The sequence below is a fragment of the Aplidium turbinatum genome, chromosome 16, assembly GCF_918807975.1.
Source record: "Aplidium turbinatum chromosome 16, kaAplTurb1.1, whole genome shotgun sequence".
NCBI lineage: Eukaryota > Metazoa > Chordata > Ascidiacea > Aplousobranchia > Polyclinidae > Aplidium > Aplidium turbinatum.
Genome location: NC_137487.1, coordinates 11,786,868 through 11,801,671, shown reverse-complemented (window position 1 = coordinate 11,801,671; position 14,804 = coordinate 11,786,868).

Here is a 14,804-nt window from a genome sequence, read left to right as displayed (position 1 = left end):
GGCGTAGCCTCAAGCGCAAACTATCCAAAAAAATGTGGCCGCAAGCTATAGCGTAAACAAAAACGAAAGTAGAATTTTCGGCGTAGGCTATACGTAGCCTACATCTCTGATTTTATATGAATAGAAAAAAAAAACAAAAAAAAAAACAAGACAAAAAGACAGTTGCTATGTTGATCGACTTTGGTGGGGGTTATCAAAAGTGTTGATGGTCTTGAACTTGAAGGGAACACTCTTGATGCGTTAGCAGGTTAGCTCATCACGTAAAGCAAGGTAGGCAAAGAAAACCCCTGAAAGAAATCCTACCACGGCAAAGCCATTTCGGAACGCAACGCGCCAGATCTTGCAAGAATAACAAAAAAAAAAAAAACGATACAGTAGCCTAGATATTAATAAGAAGTAGATATTAATTTGGCTTCAAGTTTTTGTTCTTTAGATTTTTTTGTTTTTGCCTGGCCAGGCAGTCAAGCTCGGAATCCTCGGATTAGGATTTTGAATACCGGATATAGCACTTGATCCAAATAAACCATTAGTAATACTTCCAACTAACCTAAGAGTTGTTTAACTTCCATACAATGAATGCCCTTGAATTATTATAACCAGGGTTGATCGGTTTAAACCGGGGCGGTTTAAACCGCCTGGTGAAAACCGGTTAAAACCTGGTTTAAACCGGGCAGTTTTGACCACCTATTGCTGGTCAAAACTCCTTTAGTGTATGAATCAAGTTGCTTTTCAATTGAATTAAAAGTATTACCCTCCATGTTATTAGTAATGATGTTCAACTATATTTTGTTTTGATCAACATAACCTAAATGCTGGATTTGGAACAAAAAATATTCAACTTCTCTGTTTGTTTTTGATATTTCAATCAGTTGGTTATTTTAATTACTGAGAAAATTCAAATTCTAAAAATGAGTTTCTGATGAACCAAAAAATGCTTGGTAGAACGATGAACAATTTGCACAGCCAACTGAAGTAGGCCTACAAGAATTTATTCCAACAATTTTTTTTTATGAAAAACATTTGGCATCAAATTTTATCCAGTTAAAATAAAACAATGCGAATGCATATTCTAAGATGCTTTAAAAATTAAAGACAGGATAGTTTATGATTCGTTCTTTGAAGCAAAGTACACGTCAAGCCAAGAAAGGATTATCGGAAAAGGAACCAGTTGTGATGCCTTATGCCTATCTACTTTATGTAGAACACCTCAATTGAACAATTGGAATTAACAAGTCTTTCCAGTATATTCAAATGCTTCATTCACCAGTCAATTTCATCTTTTCTTTCTCCCTCACCTTCTCCCTCCTCCGTCACCTTCTACCATCTCCCTCACATTTTCAGTGATTTTCTGGCGAACACAATCAAGCAACTCATTACAGGGTTTTGACCAGTCAGGTCAGGGTTTTGATCAGTTTTAACCGGTTTAAACCTAGTTTTGACCGGTTAAAACCAGGTTTAAACCGCTTAGTGGTCAAAACCCAGTTTTGACCACTTAGAGATCAACCCTGATTATAACTATCAAAAAGCATTCGATAGGTTGATGAGAGAAAGAGAAAACTCTTATTTTGTCTAAAAATTGAATGAGGCTGTTCACCAGGCATTTGGTGCAAACTAAGCTGAACTATCACAAGATGTATAGGCTAAGGTGATAATCTGTTTTTAGTCCTACGTTTCGTCAATCAGACACGACTGACCTCCTGAGGGGGCTAGGCCAGGTAGTGACTAGGTACCTGTTTAGACTCTAGCATAGCAAAACACTGGACCATGTTGCTGTAAACCAACAAAACATTCAAAAAAAGTTGACTGTTTGCATTTTTTGTATTTTTGTACATGCTTGGTTGGTTTAAAGCAACATAGTCCTGTGTTTTGCCATGCTAGACAGGTAGTCAGTCACTACGGTACTTTACCTGACCTAGCCCCCTAAAGAAATCAGTCATGTCTGACTGATTGACGAAACGTTGGGATAAAAGCAGATTATCACCTTATACATCTTGTGATAGTTTAGGTTAGTTTGTGCCAGAAGAACGCATATCATTTTATTTTGTCTGTTGCGGGAATAATACGTTATAATTATACACAATATGAATAAAGTAGCACCATAACAGTCTACGGTATATACCACAACTGACAGGAAGCAACAAAAGACTGTATCAATCATCGAGTCAGCTGCTTCCCTGTTCTTAATGTGACAAATGTCAAGCATCGGTAAATTATGTTGAAACGAGTGCAACCTAGTTCGTACCCTGAAAAGATCTAGAGAAAAAAATTAAAAAAAGCCGAAGTCGCTGATCGCAGTTTTCGCAAACATTTTAAAATTTTTCCCCTAAAAAGATCAAGAGAAAAAATAGCACAAAGCCGAAGTCGTTGATCGCAATTTCCGCAAACAAACAAACTGAAAAGATCGAGAGAAAAAAATAGAACAAAGCCGAAGTCGCTGATTGGAGTTTCTGTTTTTCCGCAAACATTTTAAAATTTCCAGTAATGATCCTAAGAGTTTGCCGAAGTCCCTGATCGCAGTTTTAGCAAAAATTTTAAAAGGGTTAGGGTTAGGAAAAGATCGAGAAAAAAATATTAAAAATAGCCGAAGTTGCTGATCGGCAAACAAACAAACTGAAAAGATCGAGAGAAAAAAATAGAACAAAGCCAAAGTCGCTGATTGGAGTTTCCGTTTTTCCGCAAACATTTTTAAATTTCCGGGTAGTGATCCTAAGAGTTTGCTGAAGTCGCTGATCGCAGTTTTAGCAAACATTTTAAAAGGGTTAGGTTTTAGGGTTAGGAAAATTTCGAGAAGAAAAAATTAAAAATAGCCAAAGTTGCTGATCGGAGTTTCCGCAAACAAACAAACAAACTGAAAAGATGAAGAGAAAAAAATAGAACAAAGCCGAAGTCGCTGATCGCAGTTTCCGTTTTTCCGTAGTTTCCGCAAACATTTTAAAATTTCTGGTAATGATTCTAAGAGTTTGCCGAAGTCGCTAATCGCAGTTTCCGCAAACACTTTAAAAGGGGTTAGGAAACAATCAAGAGGAAAAATTAAAAAAAGCCGAAGTCGCTGATCGGAGTTTCCGCAAACAAACAAACTGAAAAGATCGAGAGAAAAAAATAGAACCGTTTTTCCGCAGTTTCCGCAAACATTTTAAAATTTCCAGTATTTTAAAAGGGTTAGGATTGATCGGAGTTTCCCCAAACATTTTAAAATTTTCGGTAATGATCCTAAGAGTTTTTGTTTGTTTGCGGAAACTGCGATCAGCAACTTCGGCTTTTATCAATTTTTTTTCTCGATCTTTTCAGGGTACGAACTGTTGAGGGTACGAACTAGGTTGCATCCTGTTGAAACAAGATAGGCTGATGTTCAGTAAAAATGAAAAAAAGTCATATGCTGCTGCAATAGACTACTCCAGTGAAGTCCTGTGGTTTTATTCAAATATAAACTTTCTTTCGGCTGTTTAAAAATAATATAGAAAAAAGAATATTATCCTTTTGTAATCAGTAGCCTAAACTCTTGTTGTAGCAAGGGCGTTTTAAGTTTAGTGCAACCAACCAGAGTGCAAGCCAATAATCTGTACAAGTAAACACATTTTCAGTACAGTATCACAAAAATGATTGGTGGATCATTATTACTTAAAAAAAGTTATATTGTTCTGTCATAAAAGAAATGGTTAACTGACTCTGGTGCGACTTGTTAGGCTACAGGAAACCAGCTCTATGTGACCATATAAATTGAGAAGGAAATTAAATAGAATGGAAAGGAGAAATAATTAAGTACAAGTGAATAACAATAGGTCAATACTGTTTTCTTTTAGATGAAATTTAACAAATCAAATTTAGGTAACCTATCATTACAAAGTTTGAACCCAAAATAACAATTTATGACGATTTAAATGCACCTGTCACTTTTCCACTGACATAAAGCAACAATAGAGATATAGCTTCTAGTAAAATAAAAATCAAACACTTTGTATTGAAATAAAAGCAACACAAGAAAAGTTGTTTTGAAACGTATATGGCATGCATCATATTTTGTGTGGTATAAAGAAAAACATGAATGTCCCATTTAACACAGTAGAATATATATCAAATTTTAAGCAGAACTTAGGTTAATGTGCATATTTGCAATCATCAGGTACCGTAGTTGCGTTCACTTCACAAATATGTTAATATTGTGCGATTGAATGTAATTTGACAGAAAAAATTTAACAGTTGATTCCCGGAGTTGATTTATCAGTAATGTTATAACAACTTTCTTGCTCAATTTCAACAAATTTGCTATTGTTGAAAAGCACAAGCATAGATCTAACCAACTAAATTAATACCAAGTCCCAAAATACTACTAGCTCCATCTGGTGGCTACCTAAACTTGATCAAATTCAAACCATTATCAAAAGTTTATTTGCAATGATAAAAACATTAAACGACAACCAATTAAAAGAACATGTTACTGTTTATTGAAGGGCTAACTTTCATTTTTATACCTTATTTAATATATGAGCAATCGTTGTTCGAAGACAGCCCCCCAACGAAGCTTTTGCCCAATGCATTTCAATGGCGAATCGATCGTCTTCCAGTTCACGCCCTGCGTGATCACGATAATTAATTGTCTCCCATTTATTCATTTCTTGCTCAATTTTAACAAATTTGCTATCGTTGAAAAGCACAAGCATAGATCTAACCAACTAAGTTAATACCAAGTCCTAAAATACTACTAGCTTTATCTGGTGGCTACCTAAACTTGACCAAATTCAAACCATTATCAAAAGTTTATTTGCAATGATAAAAACATTAAACGACAACCAATTAAAAGAACATGTTACTGGTTATTGAAGTGCTAACTTTCATTTTTATATCTTATTCAATATGCGTGCAATCGTTGTTCGAAGACAGCCCCCCAACGAAGCTTTTGCCCAATGCATTTCAATGGCGAATCGATCGTCTTCCAGTTCACGCTCTGCATGTTCACGATAATTAATTGTCTCCCATTTATTCATTTCTTACTCAATTTCAACAGATTTGCTATCGTTGAAAAGCACAAGCATGGATCTAACCAACTAAATCAATACCAAGTCCCAAACTACTAGCTCCATCTAGCGGCCACCTAAACTTGACCAAATTCAAACCATTATCAAAAGTTTATTTGCAATGATAAAAACATTAAACGACAACCAATTAAAAGAACATGTTACTGTTTATTGAAGTGCTAACTTTCATTTTTATATCTTATTCAATATGCGCGCAATCGTTGTTCGAAGACAGCCCCCCAACGAAGCTTTTGCCCAATGCATTTCAATGGCGAATCGATCATCTTCCAGTTCACGCCCTGCGTGATCACGATAATTAATTGTCTCCCATTTATTCATTTCTTGCTCAATTTCAACAGATTTGCTATCGTTGAAAAGCACAAGCATAGATCTAACCAACTAAGTTAATACCAAGTCCCAAAATACTACTAGCTCCATCTGGTGGCCACCTAAACTTGACCAAATGCAAACCATCACCAAAACTTCATTTTAAACGATAAACAATCTAAATCAAATCCAATTAAAAGAACATGTTACTGTTTATTGAAGGGTTAACTTTCATTTTTATACCTCATTTAATATACGAACAATCGTTGTTAGAAGACAGCCTCCCAACGAAGCTTTTGCACAATGCATTTCAATGACGAATCGATCGTCTTTCTGGATTCACATTGCGTGATCGCGATAATTAATTGTCTCCCATTTATATTGAAAAAATGCTAAAGTCATAGAAAGGATTAGGATCAGGCACACAAATAGCCTAATTGGTGGTGTAATGGCTTGTCCGAATCAAGTAATGTAACAAACACTGATCAATAGGAAAGCGATGTGTGCTCTAGAGCGGTGTAGAACTTTGATCCTTTGGGAGGTCGTGGAAGAATTCTTGTCACTCGGCCCTCAGTCGACATCAACTGGAAAAGCTCGGTTGAGGAAGCAAGTGATGTCAGCTCCAAATGCAGGAGCCAGAAAATTGTTCCTATTTGGATGGAGAAACCTCTGCAAATAATAAAAAGCAACAACAACCAGCGAGACAGTGGGTGCGGATACTTATGTTTTGTTCAATGCTTAGCCAAGAAATTTTTTCACAACACATTTTTCACAAATTTTCACTTCACAAATTTTCACTTCATAAAATTTTTCACACAAGGCTAAGCCTAATAAACCTAGGCTTAAATATGGATCAAAGGTAAGTAACGAAACCGTAATGAAATGACTTGGGCTTGCATTCTCGTGTTCTTTCATTACCACACGAAGTCATTTTCCCAAAGGCATCCGTGTGTGTAAACAAAATGGTTCATAGGTCCAAACCTTAAACGTTGACACACAAAAATCATGTCACAAACGTAAGTTAAAAAAATTATTTTGTTTCATCTGACATTGCACTTTCGTTAGCCTAGTTTGTTTGTTATAGAATAAATATCACAAAGTATGTGGGCAGCAACTCTTTTTTATCATTAGGTAGCCCTGAAAAGGGCTTTTTTTTTGGGCAAATGGACGATGTGGCGGCTACAGTAAAGGGTAGGACTCCCTTATGGCGCGGAGAACTTCAGGAAAATGTCGTCCTCGTGGAAACTGATGTCGCCACATAAATTCATCAAGATACCCAGGTATCATGTGCCTTGTGGTGCCACCCATTCTTTTAAATTTCCGTTTACAATTCAGCCACAGGTTTTCAATGTGGTTCGTATGAACCCCTGTGGCCGAAACATAATGATGGTGATGGTTGACCGTTTGGTGGCGATATCCAAGATCTAAAAAAATACGAAAGCAACTTTAAATAAATTTCAGCGTAAAATGCTTGCTGCAACGGTTTCCAAATAGAAATAACAAAAACATGTTAAATTGGTAAATTTATTTTTAATGGATGCATATTATTAATTCTTTTGACATGAACCATCGTGCTTTTTGAAAAGGAGCTGTGCAGTTAAGTGGCGAGGTCAGTAGATTGTTTTTTCTGCTCCCAAAGCGACTTTAAATGGTTAACTGTTGTTAACAGTTTCTACACTATGAATTAGTTGTATCAAGTGGGACCTAGCATGACAGTTTAAGCCATATGGTTGAGTCTGATTCTATCACAACAGAAAAGTACACATTGTACTGTGATATGTCTTCAGACAAGCTAAACACAAACTGGTGGTTGAATGACCAATGGGACTGTGCAAGCAATCACTTTTGGGACATATTCCTACGTTCTTTTAAGGCTGAAAGGATTTTTTTTCACTTAAAAAGTATTTTTCACTAGGGATGTAGATAAGAGCTACTGCTTTATTTTGTACAATCTTGAAAAACCTTATTACGCTACACTTTGCTATAGATCATGGAAAAAGTATATACCTTTTTAGATTTCAATTCATTGAACCTTTAAAGTGTCTTATTTTATCATGTCTGAAAAGAAAAGCGGGTCTATCTATTGATGAAAACCAAGAAAACAAGTTCTGCTTCTTTTTCTCTTGAGTCTCTTTCATTCCATCATACCCTTGACAATCAATTGATGTATCTAGCAAAGTGTCCCCTGGGACATAGCCCCTTGTCCCATTGATCATGTATGTAAGCAACCTATGGGACAGTTGTCTGACACTTTTTAATGATGAAAAAAAAACAATAAAGAATATTAGTCTACAGTCATCACTGTTTTGATTTCATGTTATGAAACAATGACTAAACTTTGCAATGAAATTGCTTTAGTTTATGATTTGCTTTAAAATAACGTTTTATTAGAAATAATGTCATATTCGTCCCATAGGTGCCACATCTCCCCTACACATTTTTACTCTCAGTACACCTAGTCTACACAAATGTTTAATCTACATGCATTTTATGTACTTCATCCAATCCATTTAATGTTTAACATAATCTACGTTAAGTGTTTACATGTTAGTGTATGTCATTTTAAAATAGAACTACAAGAAACACTCACTAGACAAGTTAGAGTATGCACCCCATTCATCGGAATGAATCTCTGTTCCTGGTGCGATGTGGCGTAGAATTTCTGCCTCCAGTGTAGCCCTGTCCCGCCGCGGTACCATTACGATGAAGCATTTTCTAATAGCACAATTTTACTAGGGATATCTACAGGCATTGAGAAGCAAAAGAACGTGCCCTAAGGAGGGTGGGTTAAATAAAAGTGTTGACAAATATTCCTTCAAATCCCAAGCCCAGGGATATTGCTCACCTGCTCGAACGTAGTTGACTAGGCGTAGGCCTAGTTGTAGTGCGTAAACATGCACATAATATATAACTTACTTTGTTGTGGTGTCAATCCCGCCGAAGATCCACTGCTGTGGCACTGGGCGCCCTTGTGAATTTGCTCGTTTTCGTCTGGCCACCAAGGACTCATCGATAGCGACAATGTGGCCAGGTCCACCGATTTGATGCTGATTCCTCAACAAATCCTCCGAACAGATCTGTACGTTATCAACAAATGGCGAATCTTCGTGTTCATCAATAGTGATGGTGTGGCCTGAAGCCACATAGTATGCTTTTCGTACAAGCACGAATATTTGTTGTTCCAAAACCGTTTGTGTTTGAATATTTTGCTTGGAGATCCAGGGCCTATGACAGGGGAGTACTGAGGGTACGGCGTACTCTTGAGGGCCCAGGCCTGTGATTGTTGGGAGGCCCAAAATTGTGATTTTATACTTTACGCGAAAAAATGATGGTTAAAACCACCCTAAACGATTAAATTCAAGCATAAAAGTTGTTATTCTTTAGTCCTGGGGGGCCCGTAATGTAGCAATGGGGCCCGGAAAAGTAAATGAGTGCATTGCGCGCAAATTAGGGGCCCAAAGTGGTGATTACTTTACGTGCAAAATGTTCCGTTTTAAAGCACACAAAATTAAATCGTAAAAGTTGGTTTTTCTCCTGTTCGGGGGGAGGGGGGGGGGAGGACATAGGGAAGCAAAAGCAGGGTTGAGAAAAACCCGGGCTTTTTTAAAAAAAGCTCGGGTGTTTTTGGGCTTTTTTGTGTTTTTTAAAAATTATTTGAAAAAGGTAGTTTCACGCTTATTTCACTTCAAAATGAATTTCGGAGTTGGAGTAAGAGCCGGAGTCAATACTTTTGGAGCAGGAACAGAACCGAGTCAAAAAAAGTAACTTCGTTCACCTCTGCTAGGCATGTGGTGAATACAAAAGTTAATGAAGAAAGCTTATTGGTCAGACGATTAATTTGATGATGTTTTGACAAGATGTTATGTTTGAGCCTTGGTAGAGAGCATGACTTGTTGTACCAGATACATATAACACTCAGTAACGTTAATGGATTTAACATTTTTTATTAAACACACAAAAAAACAAGAAAAAACTACTAAATCCAACGTTTTCGACACCAAATCATAGTGTCCTCATCAGGACTAATTATAGGCTACATCTAAGAGAAATAAATGAATGAATTTGAAAATTTTGCATTAAAGCTGTAGGCCTAAGCTACAAGCGACACCTCTCAACAGCACCTGCATCAACAACTGACACACGAATTCAATGCAGGATAGCCTACGCAAATTGGCGAGGGACAGATCACATGATAGGCTATGCACAACACAAAACACTAAATAATAGTTTTATTGCAGCCTGATGCTATTATTGCGCACAGATGACCAATTCTGCAGTAAAATGTTGTATGGTGTGCAATACGCCTAAGCAAAATCACGCGCTTTGCCAAAGACAAAGGGGGCCCGGAGTGAGAGGGAGGCCCGGAATGACTCTTCGTACCCCTACTGAAAATTTCTCTCAGAGGCCCTGTGGAGACCTCAGTGCAACTATTAAGAAACACGAAGATTTAATTTTTCTACAACAATTGACTACGGTAGGCCTACATTATTGTGTAGCCTACTAAAGTGATTGCTGCAAAGATTTTTCACTTTTCCAGGATTCTTTGCGATTTCGTAAATCTTTTATGAATATTTTTGCGAACCCCGTGAAATGACCTTTGCGACCCCCTTGGGGGTCGCGACCCCCAGGTTGAGAAACGCTGCTTTACACACTATTGCTATTGAGATCACGTCCTTGCAATGGGCAACATGTAAAAGCCACATTAACTGACAAACCTCGCGTAGAAACGCCATCCATTGCACAATCGTTGTATGACCAACTTTCGTGTAGTCCTGAATTCCTCTTTGCGGTAAAGCGTCTTTTGCCCGATGAAAAATTAATTTGATTCCCGTTTTGAGATCCAAATGAGATTTTTCGAAGAAGGAGCCTTTCCGAAGTGATGTTGTTGTTCTGCAGGTCTACACGAAACATATGTAGGAACCATAAACAGACATAACTAAGCAACAACACTACATTTAACATTATAAAAACAAAAAACAACAAGCGTAGTTTTTTATAATGTTAAATGTAGTGTTGTTGCTTAGTTATGTCTGTTTATGGTTTAAAAGAGTTACCTCTCTACCCAAATTGTATATGTAGGAACGGCTGATGAAATTGTTACAATTTCAAATGCTTACTGAAACATTCGCCTTAAAAATGTGATATCACAACTTGTGGCAGGATCAAGGCGAGAGGTGAAAAGGCTGCAGCCACAGGCCCACAGAAATAAGTCCATTGATCTCAATTCACAGTAAGTAAGTTAGGTGATCTGGAGCTGAAACAATTTCATGATCTACTCAGTAGCCTACCAGGCCAAAGGGGAGCTTAGTCATGCGTCCACCCTAAAGCAGTGCAATTTGTATTATATTTTTGTCAAGTTGTCTCCTCCTGTTACTCGTTCAATCACATGATATCAAGCTTGGATATGGATGCATATTTAAAGTTAGTAGAGGAGTTGCGCGGGTAACGGAACTTGGTCAATGCAGTTTTCCTAAACAAAAGTATGCCTCTTACCACTACATTTAATCACTCAAGTAGGCTACTGTATGAAGTTAAATACCCCATCCCAGAGGAAGTACAAGGATGAGGTAAAGTACGCCTTGCATGCAAATGATGACCGCCAATAAACAAAACTTTATTGATGTAATCTATTCAATATCGAGCTTCTGCAGCAGTATTCATTTGAAATAGCCGAAAAATCGTTTAGCCCGAAAATTATTTATCTTGGTTTCGTTTCGTTTCGAAATAAAACATCTTTTAGAAGGATTTCGTTTCGAACAGCCCAACTAATTTAATCCTTTTTTAAAATCAATTGAACATGCACTACCTGTTCTTTGCACCGCCAAAGTTTCCCATCCACCAGGCTTCTCTTTCCTCCTTCCGCCATATCGCTTCCACACTTACCACAAGTAGACTACGTCGTGTCGAAAGTAACCCATGTTGCCTCAACCAACCAATTGCACTGGTAGTGCTTAAAAACACTCCACTTTTGTGCATTTCGTCATACGTAATATTACTAAAATTGGGAAAAGCCATGATCGCGTCGTCAAACAAGTAACACAAGTGAATTAGAGTCTCGAACTTTAGTATTTAAAGTTTCGAACATTTTTTGTAGGTTGTGATGTCACATTAGGAAGAAAGCTGCATGACGTCTTTGAAGTGACACGAAAAGAAAAACTGTTGATATCAACAGAAAGATTAATCAAGCTATTTACCTTGTTCGATCTTTAACAACGATCATGCTGCTAAAAGCGAAACTCAATCTATTGCAAGTTGTTTTAACATCAAAATGTGTTTTTAAAATTAGATGTTCTCTCAATTTCCCCACCCAAAAAAGCAAGCCTAGACTTGGTCATACAACAAGCATTGAAATGCATTGGGCAAAAGCTTCGTTGGGGGACTGTCTTCGAACAACGATTGCTCATATAAATAAGGTATAAAAATGAAAGTTAGCACTTCAATAAACAGTAACATGTTCTTTTAATTGGTTGTCGTTTAATGTTATTATCATTGCAAATAAACTTTTGATAATGGTTTGAATTTGGACAAGTTTAGGTAGCCACCAGATGGAGCTAGTAGTATTTTGGGACTTGGTATTGATTTAGTTGGTTAGATCTATGCTTGTGCTTTTCAACGATAGCAAATCTGTTGAAATTGAGCAAGAAATGAATAAATGGGAGACAATTAATTATCGTGAACATGCAGGGCGTGAACTGGTAGACGATCGATTCGCCATTGAAATGCATTGGGCAAAAGCTTCGTTGGGGGGCTGTCTTCGAACAACGATTGCTCATATATTAAATGAGGTATAAAAATGAAAGTTAGCCCTTCAATAAACAGTAACATGTTCTTTTAATTGGTTGTCGTTTAATGTTTTTATCATTGCAAATAAATTTTTGATAATGGTTTGCATTTGGTCAAGTTTAGGTGGCCACCAGATGGAGCTAGTAGTATTTTGGGACTTGGTATTAACTTAGTTGGTTAGATCTATGCTTGTGCTTTTCAACGATAGCAAATTTGTTAAAATTGAGTAAGAAATGAATAAATGGGAGACAATTAATTATCGTGATCTCACAGGGCGTGAACTGGAAGACGATCGATTCGCCATTGAAATGCATTGGGCAAAAGCTTCGTTGGGGGGCTGTCTTCGAACAACGATTGCGCGCATATTGAATAAGATATAAAAACAAAAAGTTAACACTTCAATAAACAGTAACATGTTCTTTTAATTGGTTGTCGTTTAATGTTTTTATCATTGCAAATAAACTTTTGATAATGGTTTGAATTTGGTCAAGTTTAGGTGGCCACCAGATAAAGCTAGTAGTATTTTGGGACTTGGTATTAACTTAGTTGGTTAGATCTATGCTTGTGCTTTTCAACGATAGCAAATTTGTTAAAATTGAGTAAGAAATGAATAAATGGGAGACAATTAATTATCGTCAACATGCAGGGCGTGAACTGGAAGACGATCGATTCGCCATTGAAATGCATTGGGCAAAAGCTTCGTTGGGGGGCTGTCTTCGAACAACGATTGCGCGCATATTGAATAAGATATAAAAATGAAAGTTAGCCCTTCAATAAACAGTAACATGTTCTTTTAATTGGTTGTCGTTTAATGTTTTTATCATTGCAAATAAACTTTTGATAATGGTTTGAATTTGGTCAAGTTTAGGTGGCCACCAGATGGAGCTAGTAGTACTTTGGGACTTGGTATTAACTTAGTTGGTTAGATCTATGCTTGTGCTTTTCAACGATAGCAAATCTGTTGAAATTGAGTAAGAAATGAATAAATGGGAGACAATTAATTATCGTGAACATGCAGGGCGTGAACTGGAAGACGATCGATTCGCCATTGAAATTTGGCGTTTTTTGAAAGCGTTTGGCAGGAGAAAATTACGTTTGGCAGTTTGGCATTTTTTTGGCATTTTTTATTTTTGTGTCTGGCATTTTTTTGTAATTATTACGGTACCGGTACAACTCACCACTACAGTTTTTTAAAAAAATTTTATTAATGAAAGTCCATCAAAAAACTTTAATTTATGGACTGGAAACTCCGAATTCCTAATTTATTGAAATGGAAGCTCCAGACCAGAGGCCACTGGCCAGTCGCACCATTCACCAACCAAAGTTGGAGTTGGACTGGGCAGCTGGAGGGATGCGGTTTTGACATTTATTTTCTTGCCAATAGTAAGTGTTAACAGGGTATGGTTAATGATGCGCAGTCGCACTGTTTGAGTTGAAAGCATAGCTTAGGCCAGAGATCTTGTAGAAATTTGAACCGGAACGTATTTGGCCTATCGGTATGCTGTACTGTGTATGAATGGCTGGCTGGGCTGAACATGTTGACATACAGGTAGGCACTAGGCTATAAACCTATACGGGAGGCTACTGTCTCGAAGAGCACACGGTCACTGTGCAACCTACCAGGAATTTCGTTGACTTGAGCTGCTGAATTGGTACCGGAAGTTCCTCACCAGTACCGTACATGCAGTCTATTATATATGGCATGTGAAAAAGCAGATGAAAATGAAATGCGTTTTTTTATCAGATTATAATCAAAATCTAAAATTGTAGTCTGCAAGTGCTGCCCCCAGACGTGCCGCCCGGGGTGGTCTTCCCCCCACCCCCCCTAGATACGCCACTGTAGATCACCTTCAGTTAAGCTTATTCAAACAGAATATTTGCAATACAAAAGTTTCAGACAGCTGTTTGATATTATAAATGCATGTGAAAACCCATCGGATGCCAGAATAGCTCCACATCCACTTGTAAAAACATGCACTACAAGGCCAATTGGTCTTTATCACCTTCCTCTGATTGCGCTTGGTTGATGCTTGATAGCTTCAACTATGTGGCCGCGTACAACCTTTGAAAGTTTGTTTTAATTTAGCTTGATACATGCAGTTTGTGTTTTATTATTCATACTAAGTGGTTTATCAAGTTAAATTGAGACAATATACCATCAGACAGAGCTATCTGTAGCACCAAATAGTATGGTGTATGACCTTTCTGACTAACAGGACAAGTAACTACTGGCACTAACAGTTTGGCTTTTTTTTGGCAGTTTTTTTTGAAACCCTGAAAAATTTGGCAGTTTTTTGGCAGTTTTTATGAAACATTTGGCAGGCAAAGCTATTTTGGATCTGGCAACCCTGGCTTGACCAACAGGGCGTCTTGTGGAAGAGCATTATCTTTCTACGTGAACTATGTGACTTGCTGTTTAGTTTTCAAATTACGTTTTTAGAAAAACTTAGGTTTTATAATAAAATAATTAAAAATGGCATAGAAATAAATGTATTAACGAGAAGTTCTTTTATCAGGGTCTCTGTGTTATTGCTGTCATTGCATCATGCATTTTTACGCTTCGTTTTATTAGGTGGATCGCTCAGAATTATTCCGTCAGGATGACAGTGGTGTTTGGACGCATTTTGGAATTAAAGCAGCAATCACGAAATGCACTATTGTAATTTATTACACACAACAATA